We start from the raw sequence: 12595 nt of genomic DNA, 5'->3' as shown, positions 1-12595 counted from the left end.
AAGTCACCACTTTAGTCCAGTGGCTCCCTCAGCCTTCACACAGGCAGACGGAGGAAAGGGGTTTCTGCAGAACTCTCCTTCATTCCCAAGACCGATCTGGCTTGGGCGTGAAAAGCTCCTGGTGGAAGTCTGCATATGAGCAGTGTTGCTGATTACTTCATTAGAACCCTGCGTGCTTCGAGAGCCATATGCTTTCAAGTTTCTTTAAATGGTATTAGGGAAAAATATCCTCAAGGCGTTATTTTTAAAGGGGACTTCAAACATTCCCTGAGAAGAAAAAAAAGTATAGCACGTTTGAACTCCAGGGGGTTGCAGGAGAAATCTAACTTAGCAAGACTGAAAATGGAGCCCTCTCTTCAGTCTCAGGGGGAAGTAAGGGTTGGTCACAAGCAGAAATAAATTTGAAACGTGGACGGAGGAAGATGCAGAAAATCTCCAAATCCTTGAACCCTTACCATGAAAGAGCAGAGAAGAGGACTTGAGGAAGGAAATTAAAAAAAAAAAAAAGTTTTTGTTCTCAAATTCAGTGGAATACAGAGAATTGAACGCTCCCCACATATCTTGCAGAGTGCAAAAGGCTGCAGGTTCTTCCCATTTCTTCTACATAGGAAAGACTTCTAAATAATCCCCCCTTCCTGTGTTATGTGCATTCAAACATATTTAAAGACCTGGGAAGCAAGGCTACAGGTAGGGGTAAAGCTCTCCATTTCGAGTTTCCCTACAAATGGTCTGCTCCAGAGGTCAAATCAAAGAGACAACGCTTCTCAAGTTTAAACCCTCCTTTTCTAAATAGATCCCAACCTGATCTCATTTAATGCATTGATATCTGGTTTCTTAGGCATTATGGTTGCAGTATTACATATCAAAAGGACTCTTGAGAAATTCCCTCGAATTGATAATTCTAATTTCTTATGTATAACTATTCTATATTCACTCAGAGGACGGCTGCATTGTATGCTAAACCATGAATCGTAGAAATTGGTCCCTTTGTAGGGAGGTTTGTATTAAATCGAGATGCTCTCTTTTTTTTTTCCCCTGTTTGTTCCCACACTTCAGTTCCTGGTGTCAGTTTGTATTTGGCTTCTTGAGCATATTAAAGTTTTTCTAGTGCTTATGATGTTCTTGCCAAGAGCACACTTGCAGCAATCTGCACTAGAACAGTCTTTGTGCCAATTACTTCAAAAAGTATTCTTTAAAATAAAAAGAGGGAGGGGGATTTTTTTTTTTTTTTTTTTAGGGAACTTTCAGGTTATAGTGTGATGGTTTCAATTTTAATTTTTGAGTCAGTCTTCCTGAAATGATGGCTTAGAGGCTCTGAAATGTGCATCTTTGGTTTGTTCTCTCTCTCTCTTTTTAAAAGCCTTCCTACAAAATGGAAGTCCTGATAAAGATAGAGGAATAGCAGGGGAATCAGGAGGGTGGAAGAAACTGCTGTCGTTGCTGACACCACACCCTCATCTACTTAAACAGCTTCGGGAAGGAAACTGCTAGAAGCTTGTTAAAGAGTTTCCAAATGTGTGTCTGTAAATGACTCTCTCTAATCATGGCTGAATAAACCAAACGCAGCAAATGAGCTGGTGACAGGCACAAAAGTCACATGAGTGTTTTGAATCACATATGCTGAGTGGATAATAACCCATGTCAGGGCCATGGGGTCTTTTGAAGGTTAAAATCCTAAATTTGATCGAGTCCTTTATATAGAGAGATATAAGTACCTATGGGAAAACAAAAGAGGAAAACGGAAGGGAGTAGGGCCACCGAAACGCACGATCAAATAGGAGAAGAGGCGTTGGGCAAGAGATGAGAGGACCTCGCTTTTCCGCCTTTGCCTGCCACTAACTGGCTTTTTGTCCTTGGGCAAGACAGTCACCACACCGATGTCCCTCTCCACACGTGAGATACAGGAGGGTGGCTTGAGGCAGACTGCAAGCACCCCCCCCTCCCCCCTGCCGCCAATCTCCAGCGTGCGGTCTTTCTGGGATGTTGAACACAAAGAGGTTTGGTCACAGGTACAGATCCATTCTCTACGTAAAGAGAGACGTTTTGAGAGGCGTGTCATTACCAGAAAGTACTCTCATGAAGGATGAAATTTAGGATTAATTAAGGCAGCCTTCTAGAATATTAGCTGTAGAGTTTAGAGGGCAGGTTAAGAGACATTTAAGAGAATGACCTTTGCTAATCAGTGCTCAACACATAACATCTAGGCCTCCCAAGGAATAGAAACCAAGATAGCAGAGATAGACAGTTATGGGAGTTTAGGGCTTTGAGGATGGGTCCAGGCTGCGTGTTTAAAGATTCTACAGACACAACGCTAAGGAAGGGTCTCAGCGGCCATGTAGGGAGGCCCACTCACTTTCTCCATGAAGAAATGGATGTAGAGAAAGGAGGTCCTTGCACTCAGACCCACGGCAACATGTTGCTTGAGTGTACCAGGTGAACTGAGGAATCTTGGCTTCAGTCAGTATGGTTTCTCACACATATTTGGGTCTCAAGTGCCCAGCTTAAGAGAATGCTCTTTGTTCTTGCGTTACTTTCCGAGTCCCACATATCTACTGTAGCCTCCTGGGAGGTGATCATTTTTAGGTTTGATCTTTCAGGAGTTTTATGTCTGAATTTGGGGAATATTGGGGTTTTCATTTTCTTCAAAAATATTTATGACCTATGTATTTGCTTTAAAATTATGTAATTATCAGGGGCACCTGGGTGGCTCAGTCAGTTATGCATCTGCTTTCTGCTCAGGTCATAGTCCCAGGGTCCTGGGATCGAGCCCCGCGTCCAGCTCCCTGCTCAATGGGGAGTCTGCTTCTCTCTCTCCCTCTGCCCCTCCCCGCCTCATACTCTGTCTCTTTCTCTCTCTCTCTCTCGCTTGTTCTCTCTCTCACTCTCAAATAAATAAAATCTTTAAAAAAATTAAAAAATAAAATTATTTAATTATAAGAATATAATCATTAATACTTGTGTGCTTCCCCCTTAAGGAGATGGTTGCTGCAAAAACATATCAGCTCTTGAGACCACAAACTTGCCCTTCCACAAAGGCCAGCCCACCCATCTACACGGATAACTGGAGTTCTGCCTCCTCAGGAACCGAGCAAGAGAGGGGTAGCTGACTCCTATGTATAAGAGCTATTTTTTTCTAAAGGTTTTCCTTTGTTATCAAAAATACAGTCATTTCTTCTTCTGTAGACCTTCCAATTGGGTGGCGGGCATAGAATAAAGCTGGCTAAACATTTTCTCAGGCTGGCAAAGAGCTCTCTGGAACTGCTGTCTTCATGCAGAGAAGCACTCGGTCTGTGGTACACAGCTGTCTTTGGACATTTGTTGCAATTTCGAGTGTCTATGTATAAACTCTGCCAGTAGATTCGAGAGAAACAAAGGCTAAGGAGACTAACTTAGAACAAGACTAGTTGTTCGACTCCAGAAATTTAAGTAAAATGCACGTTCAACAAAATTGTTAAGCAAAGATCATAAATAGAAAACATTTCATTTATATCTTTCCCAGTAAGAGTTCATGGGTTCTAAAGAAACTATATAATAAGGTATGGTATTGGGGCAGGGATGGGGCAGGGGTAGGTAGGAGTAAGGAGTAAGGAGTAAGTAAGTTTCTATTCCTTATTAGTCATGGGACTAGTTCTGAGTCTTTTTTTTTTTTTTTATGCTGTTGGAAAAAAAAAAATTGCAGTCTGTTACATTGAGAACTGCCTCTCCACCTTCAAGGTAGTGTTACTAAGCCATGAGGGTCCTCTCGGGTCCATGAGGGCTGATACCCCCTCCTCCATGTCAAGTGATAGAGGAATAAAGAAGTTGCCCTCTACAGAGGTACAATGGTCCTCTGTCCTTCTCTAGGAGACTTTAATAAAGTAACTGAATCAAACAAAATTTGATCAGATGTGTATGGTTCAGCCTTCTTGCTTTGCCCCTTAACAATTTATCGAGGTGTTTCTACCCATGGTCCTGTTTTATTAAATGATATTTGAAGTGTTCCACTCTCTGAGAAAATGTGGTTTATGTCTTTGGCATACATTTACATAATCTTGTTAAGGAAATCTCTCCAGCTTCAACTATCCCAATAAAAAATCTTATCTCTGGTAGAAGAAAGACTGTTTTCTCCAAAGGGAGCAAGAAACAAATATGGAGTCCAGACACATTTTGAGAAACTAAGGCTGTAATTATTGTTATATTTTTATGTTATGTATTTGAAGTTTGTTAAAAGAGATGGATGAGAAGTAATTGTTATGTGTGGAGGATACAGTCACATAAGAAAAGAATGCTGTAGCTAATGCTTTTTAAATGTGGGTTTTAAAAATAATTTTTTATATGTTGCCTTGGAAAATATTTCTACATTAAAAAAAAAATCACTGAGGGTGATAAATTACCAGCAATCTCTCCGCTCCCCACCAGAGCCATCAAATTAAGGGTTAACCTCTCAGGATTGCCCTGAATTAATCAGGAGCTAAGCCAGGGGCAGGCTAGGCGAGGGGGAGGGGATTGGCAGAGCTCGACCCCCCCACCCCCCACCCCGGCCCCAAGAGGCTTTGCAGCCCACTGTGGCGTGGCCACGGAGAGAACGCAGACCTTTACACAAATAAAGGAGCCTTGACACGGCTCCCAAGGCTGCTCCCTCGGGCAGCCCTGCACACAGAAAGCACATCCTGATCCCGCAAGAGCCTAGGGTTCCTGCTTATCATGCACCAGTCCTCCATTTTCAAAGGACCAAGATAAGGGGTTGTGTTCTATAGAGCAGGGTCTTTTATTCAGTCCAGATTTAACCATAAATATATGTTCGTCTTTCTTCACTCACTTAGGAGGCAGTCTGTGATCAGCCTCTAGGTCATCTTCATTAAGATCTCTGGATTGGTTCCGCTCTTTAGATAAAGAGGACGCTGCAGGTGGATGACCCAGTGCGTGGTGAATGCAGACTCCCAGGCCCCTCCCCAGATTTAAAGAATCCACCATTTTGGGGGGAGAGGGGCCTTGGAATCCACCTTATCAATAAGCTCTTCAGGTAATTCTTGTGCACAAAATGAAGAACCACCAACCCTAGAGTTTTGTTTATTTGTTTTTAACATGAATTCCTGATACCAGCATTAGGTGTTTTGGGCTTTCTAATTTAAAGGACAAAGTATGTTTTTCCTCTTGTACCAGACCCATTTAATTGTTTGTGTTACTTGTGTGAGTTGACTTTATAACTGGAGGAATGCTCATGCGTAGGCTTATATATGAGTTTTCCTTCAGGACCTTAGAATCTCCATGAGAGTAGAGAAATTAGCCCCAGCTTCCTCCCTTCCTCTGCTTTCCGTGGTCAGAAATGCCCTTGACCTTTCCAGACTGTCCACTTCCTGAACCCACCTTCACGGAGTCTTTTTAGGAGTCCAAGCAAGCATCTGACCAGCTGTGTTCCAGTTATATCCCTCCTCCCACTCACCTCACTGCCATTCAAACCAAATGGAGTCCCTGAGAATTAACGCTTGCTAACCGTAGCCCTTTTATCCAAGGACTGGCTCCTGCCAGGGTTCCTCTTTCTTAACTTTGGCCAGGATGCTTCCCAGGTACCCAGCCTCCCCTCCTCCCTTCTCTGCCGCCAGAGCCGCCCTTAAGTTGAGCCCATCTGAGACCCTCCCTAAGTTGTTGCTAGTCCTCTAGCCTAGCGTGCTGAATCCTGCACCCAGTATTGAAGATCCCTGATCTTAGAGGAGTTCTTGGGGACAAACTCCCAGAAAGCCTCCCACCACTGTGTGGTTCCTGAGCTGATGGCCATCTAGTTGATGAGGACATTCCAAGACCACCTCTCTTGTTGCATCCCGCTTGGGGCCCTGAAAAAGGTCTGCATTTTCACCCCCTCCCTGCCACCACCTCATTTTCCCCTGAATTTCACCTCCCTGCAAATCTCACCTCTGCTTTGAGGAGTTACACCTTCTCCCTCGTCTGCCTTTTCTTATCCTCAGTTGCTCAAGTCCCACTGTGAATTATGACAAAGCCTACTAGAGTAGAATCAGTTTCTAGAAATATAATCTGAGATTCTGGAAAAGGAAGGGAAATGGCCTTCTGCTGTTCTTCTGCCCTCACAGAGTCCAACAGTACCTCCTCCAGCACCTCCTATGAGCGCTCTTCTCTTCTCTGTAGAGCTCACCTCTCTGGACAAGTACTTGGTCTCAGCTAAGCTTTTTTCTTGCTGTCTTGTTTTTTGTTTTGTTTTGTTTTTCTGAGGGCCTTGTGCAAAGACCAAGGTGGCAGGAATCAGACAGGACAGAGAGACCTATTCAAGCTGATTCTCCAGCCCTGAATATGGTCTAAATCCAGGAAACCCAATCCCTAAAAACTTGCAGGAAGTCATTTATATGAGGTTGATATCCTCACACTGGTTTAGATTAAGTTGTTATGCTGTAGGCTAGATGTTTAGGTTCAGAAGACCTGGCTAAGCCTTTGCCTTTCAGCAGGTTGGGGGCCACCTCAAAGCCCCCATCACTTAAAAATAATTAGCTGATTTTCCCACCTGAGCTAGTGATTTGATGATCTGTATGCTAAACCAGACTTCTACAGGGGAATAAAAGAGAAAAGACCAGAGTGCCAGAAGGAAGCTTAATTTTTAAGGTAAATTTGGATTCCCTTAAAGGACAAGTGAAAAATCTCTGAAGATGCTCTAAACCCAGGGAATCCATAGTTTTCTCATGCCTGCAGCTTTTTTTGTTCCTATTTGCCTAGCCCTGTTCTCTACTCTACATTATATGTGGAAAATAATGCACATAATACTTAGCATTTCCTTTTGATAAAGTAAACGTTTCATATTACTAGTACTGAAATTTATTCCCAAAAGAATGGAGAATAGCTTCCAGATGTATTTTTCTGTCACAGACTTTCTTTCCTTAAGTATTGACAGAGGGGAGGTTTTATCAAGGTCTTTGTGATGGGCTTGTTTATAATGAGAAGATATTAGTGGAGCACATCTAAGTGTTTATCACTAACAGATGACTGAAAAGAGCATATGGCAGGAAGAGAAATATATATTTGTCTAAGAAACGTGGCTTGTTAACACTCCCACACTCATCCTAAACTCTGTGGACATGTACTTACGGCATCATGCGCATCCGCTGGGTGTATCAGAAGAAAAAGTCAAGTCATGATTCCTTCAATATGGGACTGTCAGATAATGCTAATTTGGACATTTTTATCAAAGATGGTAGGATTGCAACTCAGAAACCCTGCGCATTCTGCTTCACTGTGGCTGGCATCTGGGCAGTGCTGTGTAAGGGGTTTGGAAAAATACAGGCTTTAGCATTTTTGTAGAGAGCTCTTTATGATAAAACAAGAACAATGAGAGGAAGTGTGAGGATTGAGCTCTTATATAAAATTGAGCTCAAGGGCAAAGAATCTCTTAGTTCAGAAATCTCTTTTGAAGAATGTCTGTAGATTAGATTTAGGAGCAGACTAAGATGAACCTTTAGAACACAGAGGCAGTTTTTACCTGGCATTGGCCAAAATCAAAACATTGTTTCAGCTCTGATATGACCCATAAAACCCTACTGATTAATTTTCATCACTCTATATTTTCTCCATTGGTAATTCCATTTACCTCCTTGGTTTTAACTATCACAGGGGGTAGGGGGGGACCACCTTCCAAAACTATTCCTTCAACTATCATCTCTTATGTGTCCAACTCCTTTTTCCAGCTCTCCCCAGGAGACCTTGTCCAGGACCTCTCCAAGCTGCTCAGATACAAAATATCTACCGGAAATCTGTTTTGTCCCTCTGTCAGCAATTCTTCCATTCAGTCTATCATCATCATCATCATCATCATCCCATGAAACAGGCACAAAATCATGGTGCTTCCCCCCAGGTCCCATTACTGCTAATTTCTATGGCTTCTGCCTGCCATTTTGGCCCATCTCTATCTCGACTCCTGCTCGTACCAACTGAAGTGCTCCTGGAGCCCTGGGCGTTCCTGATGGATTCCCTTTTATTTGTTCTGGCCCTTTTCCTTATCTGGCCCTTTCACCATTCTATAATCCTATCTATGTCAACAATTTATTCTAATGCCAGTTTCACATAACCTTCCTGATCCATTCTCTCAAAAGTATTCCCTACCTATCCTGAACTCTCCAAGATTTTACTCTATATCTTTCTTATGGTGCACACTAGGAACTTAACTGAAATTATATTTGTGAGCATATACACTGTATATCAGTCATATATGTAGGCACTTTATATACATTTTAACTTAATTCCTTTCAGTAGCCCTGTAAGACCCAGAAAGGCCCCTACCCCCAGAGATCCTCATTCTACTGGTCTTGGGTACAGCTTGGACATGGGGACTTTTTTTTTTTAAAGTAGGCGCCACACCCAGCTTGAAGCCCAATGCAGGGCTTGAATTCATGACCCTGAGATCAAGACTTGAAATGAGATCAAGAGTCAGTCACTTGGGTGCCTCGGTGGCTCAGTTGGTTAAGCGACTGCCTTCGGCTCAGGTCATGATCCTGGAGTCCCTGGATCGAGTCCCGCATCGGGCTCCCTGCTCGGCGGGGAGTCTGCTTCTCCCTCTGACCCTCCCCCCTCTCATGTGCTCTCTCTCTCAGTCTCTCTCTCTCAAATAAATAACAAATAAAATCTTTAAAAAAAAAAAAGAGTCAGTCACTTAACTGAGCCCCCCATGTGCCCCCGGACATGGGGACTTTTAAGTACTCCTGGGGTAATTCCAATGTATAACATGGTTGAGAATTGCTGGTTTAACACCAAACTCATTAGCCAGATATTCTCCAATAGTAGGTATCACCTTTGAAGCTTTAAAGAACAAACAAATGTTAAACCCCAGCCCAGTCCTACCGAATTAGAATATCTAGGAGACAGAGTCTAGGAATCCACATGGTGGTAAAGCTTCACAGGTTATTCTGTCACATAACCAGGATGGAGAACCATGGTCTTTGTCAGACACTGTATCATCTTCCCATAGTCCTATATTACAAGTAATTATACATGTTTCCTCCCACCGTGTGATCTGTAAACTCTTTGAGGACAGATGTACATTCGAGTCACTATGGTCTGCTCCCTCGCACCTAGCAAGGTCCCTTGCACATAGTAGGTTTTAGAAACTAAAGCACCAATATTATGTCCTTTGATGAAGAAAACAAAGATACCTTTTTAAGAAAACAAAGATACCTTTACACAGTACTTCTTCTATGCTGAGTTTTTAATCTCTACTATACTGACCTAGAAAGTCATTAAGTCATTTCGGTTCTCTGAGCATCATATTTGCATGTCTGTAGAGTGCCAGGGCTAGGACTTGAACTCAGCTCTTCTGACAATACTCTGGCCTCTACACCTACGCCTTCAAAGCAACTACAAAGTGAAAAACTCAACTATCTATGTGTTTGCATACCTGCTGTCAGATGTGTTTCTAAAATTTGAATATAACCTGTCACATGGGTAAAAAAAATCTGTTTGCATTATGAAATGGATTTGGAAAAATACAATAATTTCAACCCAAAAATTAAGCATGGAACTAAATAGATAGCCCCTTTCTTCTCATCAATCTCAACCTCCCTCACCTCCAGAGGTACCTACAAATAGACAAACATACCCTTTGACATTTCTTGACAGGTCAGTTACTGCATTAGGGTTTTTTTTCCCCTTCATCTTAGTTTGTACTACTTCTCAAAGACTTTTCAAATAACCTGAGCTTCTGGTTATAATTGAAATCTTTTTAAAGATTCATATACAGGGCACCTGTGTGGTTCAGTCGTTAAGCGTCTGCCTTCGGCTCAGGTCATGATCCCAGGGTCCTGGGATCAAGCCCCACATCAGGCTCCCTGCTCTGAGGGAAGCCTGCTTCTCCCTCTCCCACTCCCCCTGCTTGTGTTCCCTTTCTCGCTGTGTTTCTCTCTGTCAAATAAATAAATAAAATCTTTAAAAAAATAATAGGGCGCCTGGGTGGCTCAGTTGGTTAAGCGACTGCGTTCGGCTCAGGTCATGATCCTGGAGTCCCGGGATCGAGTCCCACATCGGGCTCCCTGCTCGGCGGGGTCTGACCCTCCCCCCTCTCATGTGCTCTCTCTCTCTCATTCTCTCTCTCTCTCAAATAAATAAATAATCTTTAAAAATAAAAATAATAAAAAAAGATTCATATACAGTTTACTTAAGGTAGTAAATTGACATCTGGTGTAAACTTGTGATATTTCGTTCAATATGAATATGAACATGCACATAAACATAACAAAGTTGAAATGAAACTCAAACAACATCTAGAAACCTGGATTCTAGGCTCTTTTTGCCATTTCTGAGCTAGGTGACTTTCGGAAAGGAATGAACTTTCCAGAAGTCTCTTTCCCACCTAAAAAAAATGAAAGGGAGAAGGACCTAAGATAGACCTCCCAAATTTTCTTCCAAATTTGAAAGTTTATGATCCCTTAAAATAAGAAGAATTAATTTATTAGGCTTTTGGTCAAGATTAGTCATCAATCCTGATCCACTACTCAGGTGATATTTTAAAGGGCAAACAGACTTATAATTAAATTTGGACACTTCTTCACAAGGTAGAAAGTGTTCACCTCCACTATCTCTTTTCATTTTCATAACATACCTGCAGAACACTCCTTATTATCCCCATTTCACAGAAAAGAAAATTGAGATGCAGACGGTTGAGTGACTTGCCCTGGGTAACAAAATCAGAAAATAACAAATCTAGACCCCTGGGGACCCAACTTTTGACTACCTTCAGCACCTTGATGGCCACAGGCAATGCTGGAGAAGGGGGCCCAGGTAAACCTGACATGCAGACAGCTCCCCCCAGTAGCCTCTGCACCTTCCCAAAATGCTTTCTAGCCCAGAAGCCCATAAGTTGCTTTGGAATAGAATACCAAGTGAGGATTTATTTATCATATCATTTCTGAGTGCGTATTTTCTTGAGCATTTATAGATCTGTTTTTCCAAGAAGCTGAGCGTTCCTGATAAAACAAGACAGATAATGATAAATGAGCATCTATGTTAGCCTAGCTGGGAGGAGGCTGAGGGACTGTTAACACCCCTCCTGTGAAGTTAATCCCATTTCTTTTAGCCATTTCTTTATTAGTTAATGAGGTCTTACAAAAATGTGTGTCTGTGGTGGTGTTTTAGCATCCTTGCCTCTAGGAACATTTTCAAATATTCATAAAGTCGCTCCTCTGACCAAAGCCTAAAGCAAAGGTGCATTAAGTATGAATTTTAGTCAACTTCAAATGTGGGTGGTCACAAAGCTGCTCCTGAGATATCCCCTCAATAATCTTCTTCATTGGTATCTCCAGATCTGCAGCACTGGGTGCAAATGTGAAGGGGAACTTGGAAAAATGGTATTATTTAGGACACCAGGACTCCGAAGGGCAGCCCCGTAAACTTTGATCCTACCTCTTGACTGACGGCAGTGTGGCTTGCTTTTGGAAAACTGAATAACTTAAGGGAAACAAAAACAAAATGAAAAAGGAATTACCAGTCAAGCCCCTGGGAAGGAGAGCAGAGGCTCGTTGTTATTGCTCCTGGGAGGCCAGAGACCCACTTCCCACTTGAGTTCCTTATGGCAAAGAGGGAACCATCAAAAGATGGCTTGATGCTCAATGGTGCATCTTTGGAGAGGCAAACCAAAGGCAGAAACTTGGTTAACTACTAAACCAAGCTCCCTGGTATGGTGAATCACAGTGATTACATCTACAACCTAGTTTTGGAGGGTCCTCCACCCCATAGCATGATCCTAGGAACACAGCTAGAGTACACACACAGAGAAGACACGCATGCGCGCATTTCTGACACCCTCCTCCCCTGACTCATCCACACACACGACTTCCATCATCTCAAAGCACACAATCCTTGATGTTTTTCCACCCTTTTATGATTTTGTTTCCTCAAAACATCCCTTCAGGAAGTTGACATTATGGCTGGCCTTCTATGTGTAGTTTACAAGCAAAGGGACTTTTTCAAAGGGCATCTGTAAAAATACCATTTCAAATGTGTGAAGAAGATGAAGCACTTCTGTTTGGTTCTGGATGGCTTGGACTATCTATGGTATACTTTGCCTAAGAAATGGAAAATAACAGCCCAGCATTCTCCCGCCTGTTTCTGCACAGGTAACCAGAATAAGCCACCAAAATGGTGCAGGTTTCCTGATCCTACTTTAGAATGAGCTCGAGGAACAAATGATAGACCAAAGTCTTCTAACCTTCAACCCCATAGGGCAGTGCAATAAATCACTGGTAGCATGGTAGCTCAGTGCTTTCTGACACAGAATATCTATGCTCAGAAGGGCCCATCCATGTCATTGCCACTAAGACTTGTATTCAGTGGAGTCTCTTGGCCTTTTTACATGATCAACACCCACCCACTGAAGGAAAGCTCTGGGCCATAATTCTGAAATGAAATGGCCATGTAATCCATTCAGTACAGATATGGTGACAGACAGACATCATCCCTTAACAAGGGCAGATAATGCAAACATTTCCTTTTCCAGCTCATTGCTCAACTTCCTGGTCATTTTAACCGGTTATACACTTACAATGTTAAGAATAAAAGAAAAGAAAAGAAAAAAAGGGAGAAAAACAGGGAAGGGAAAGAAAAAGTCCTGAAAATAGCAATTGCACAGTAA

At 42.4% G+C, this 12595-nt stretch overlaps 1 protein-coding gene across 1 annotated transcript in view; it reads left to right on the top strand.

Annotated features, from left to right (window-relative positions):
- LOC118002846 (neuronal PAS domain-containing protein 3-like) overlaps positions 1–12595 on the top strand; it is an 835118-nt gene that overhangs the window by 796351 nt on the left and 26172 nt on the right. The gene's annotated exons all lie outside the window — the stretch shown is intronic.

The sequence above is a fragment of the Mirounga leonina genome, unplaced genomic scaffold (assembly GCF_011800145.1).
Source record: "Mirounga leonina isolate KUSES-001 unplaced genomic scaffold, KU_Mleo_1.0 Mir_83, whole genome shotgun sequence".
In the NCBI taxonomy this organism is placed as follows: domain Eukaryota; kingdom Metazoa; phylum Chordata; class Mammalia; order Carnivora; family Phocidae; genus Mirounga; species Mirounga leonina.
This window is presented reverse-complemented; position numbering and strand designations above follow the sequence as displayed.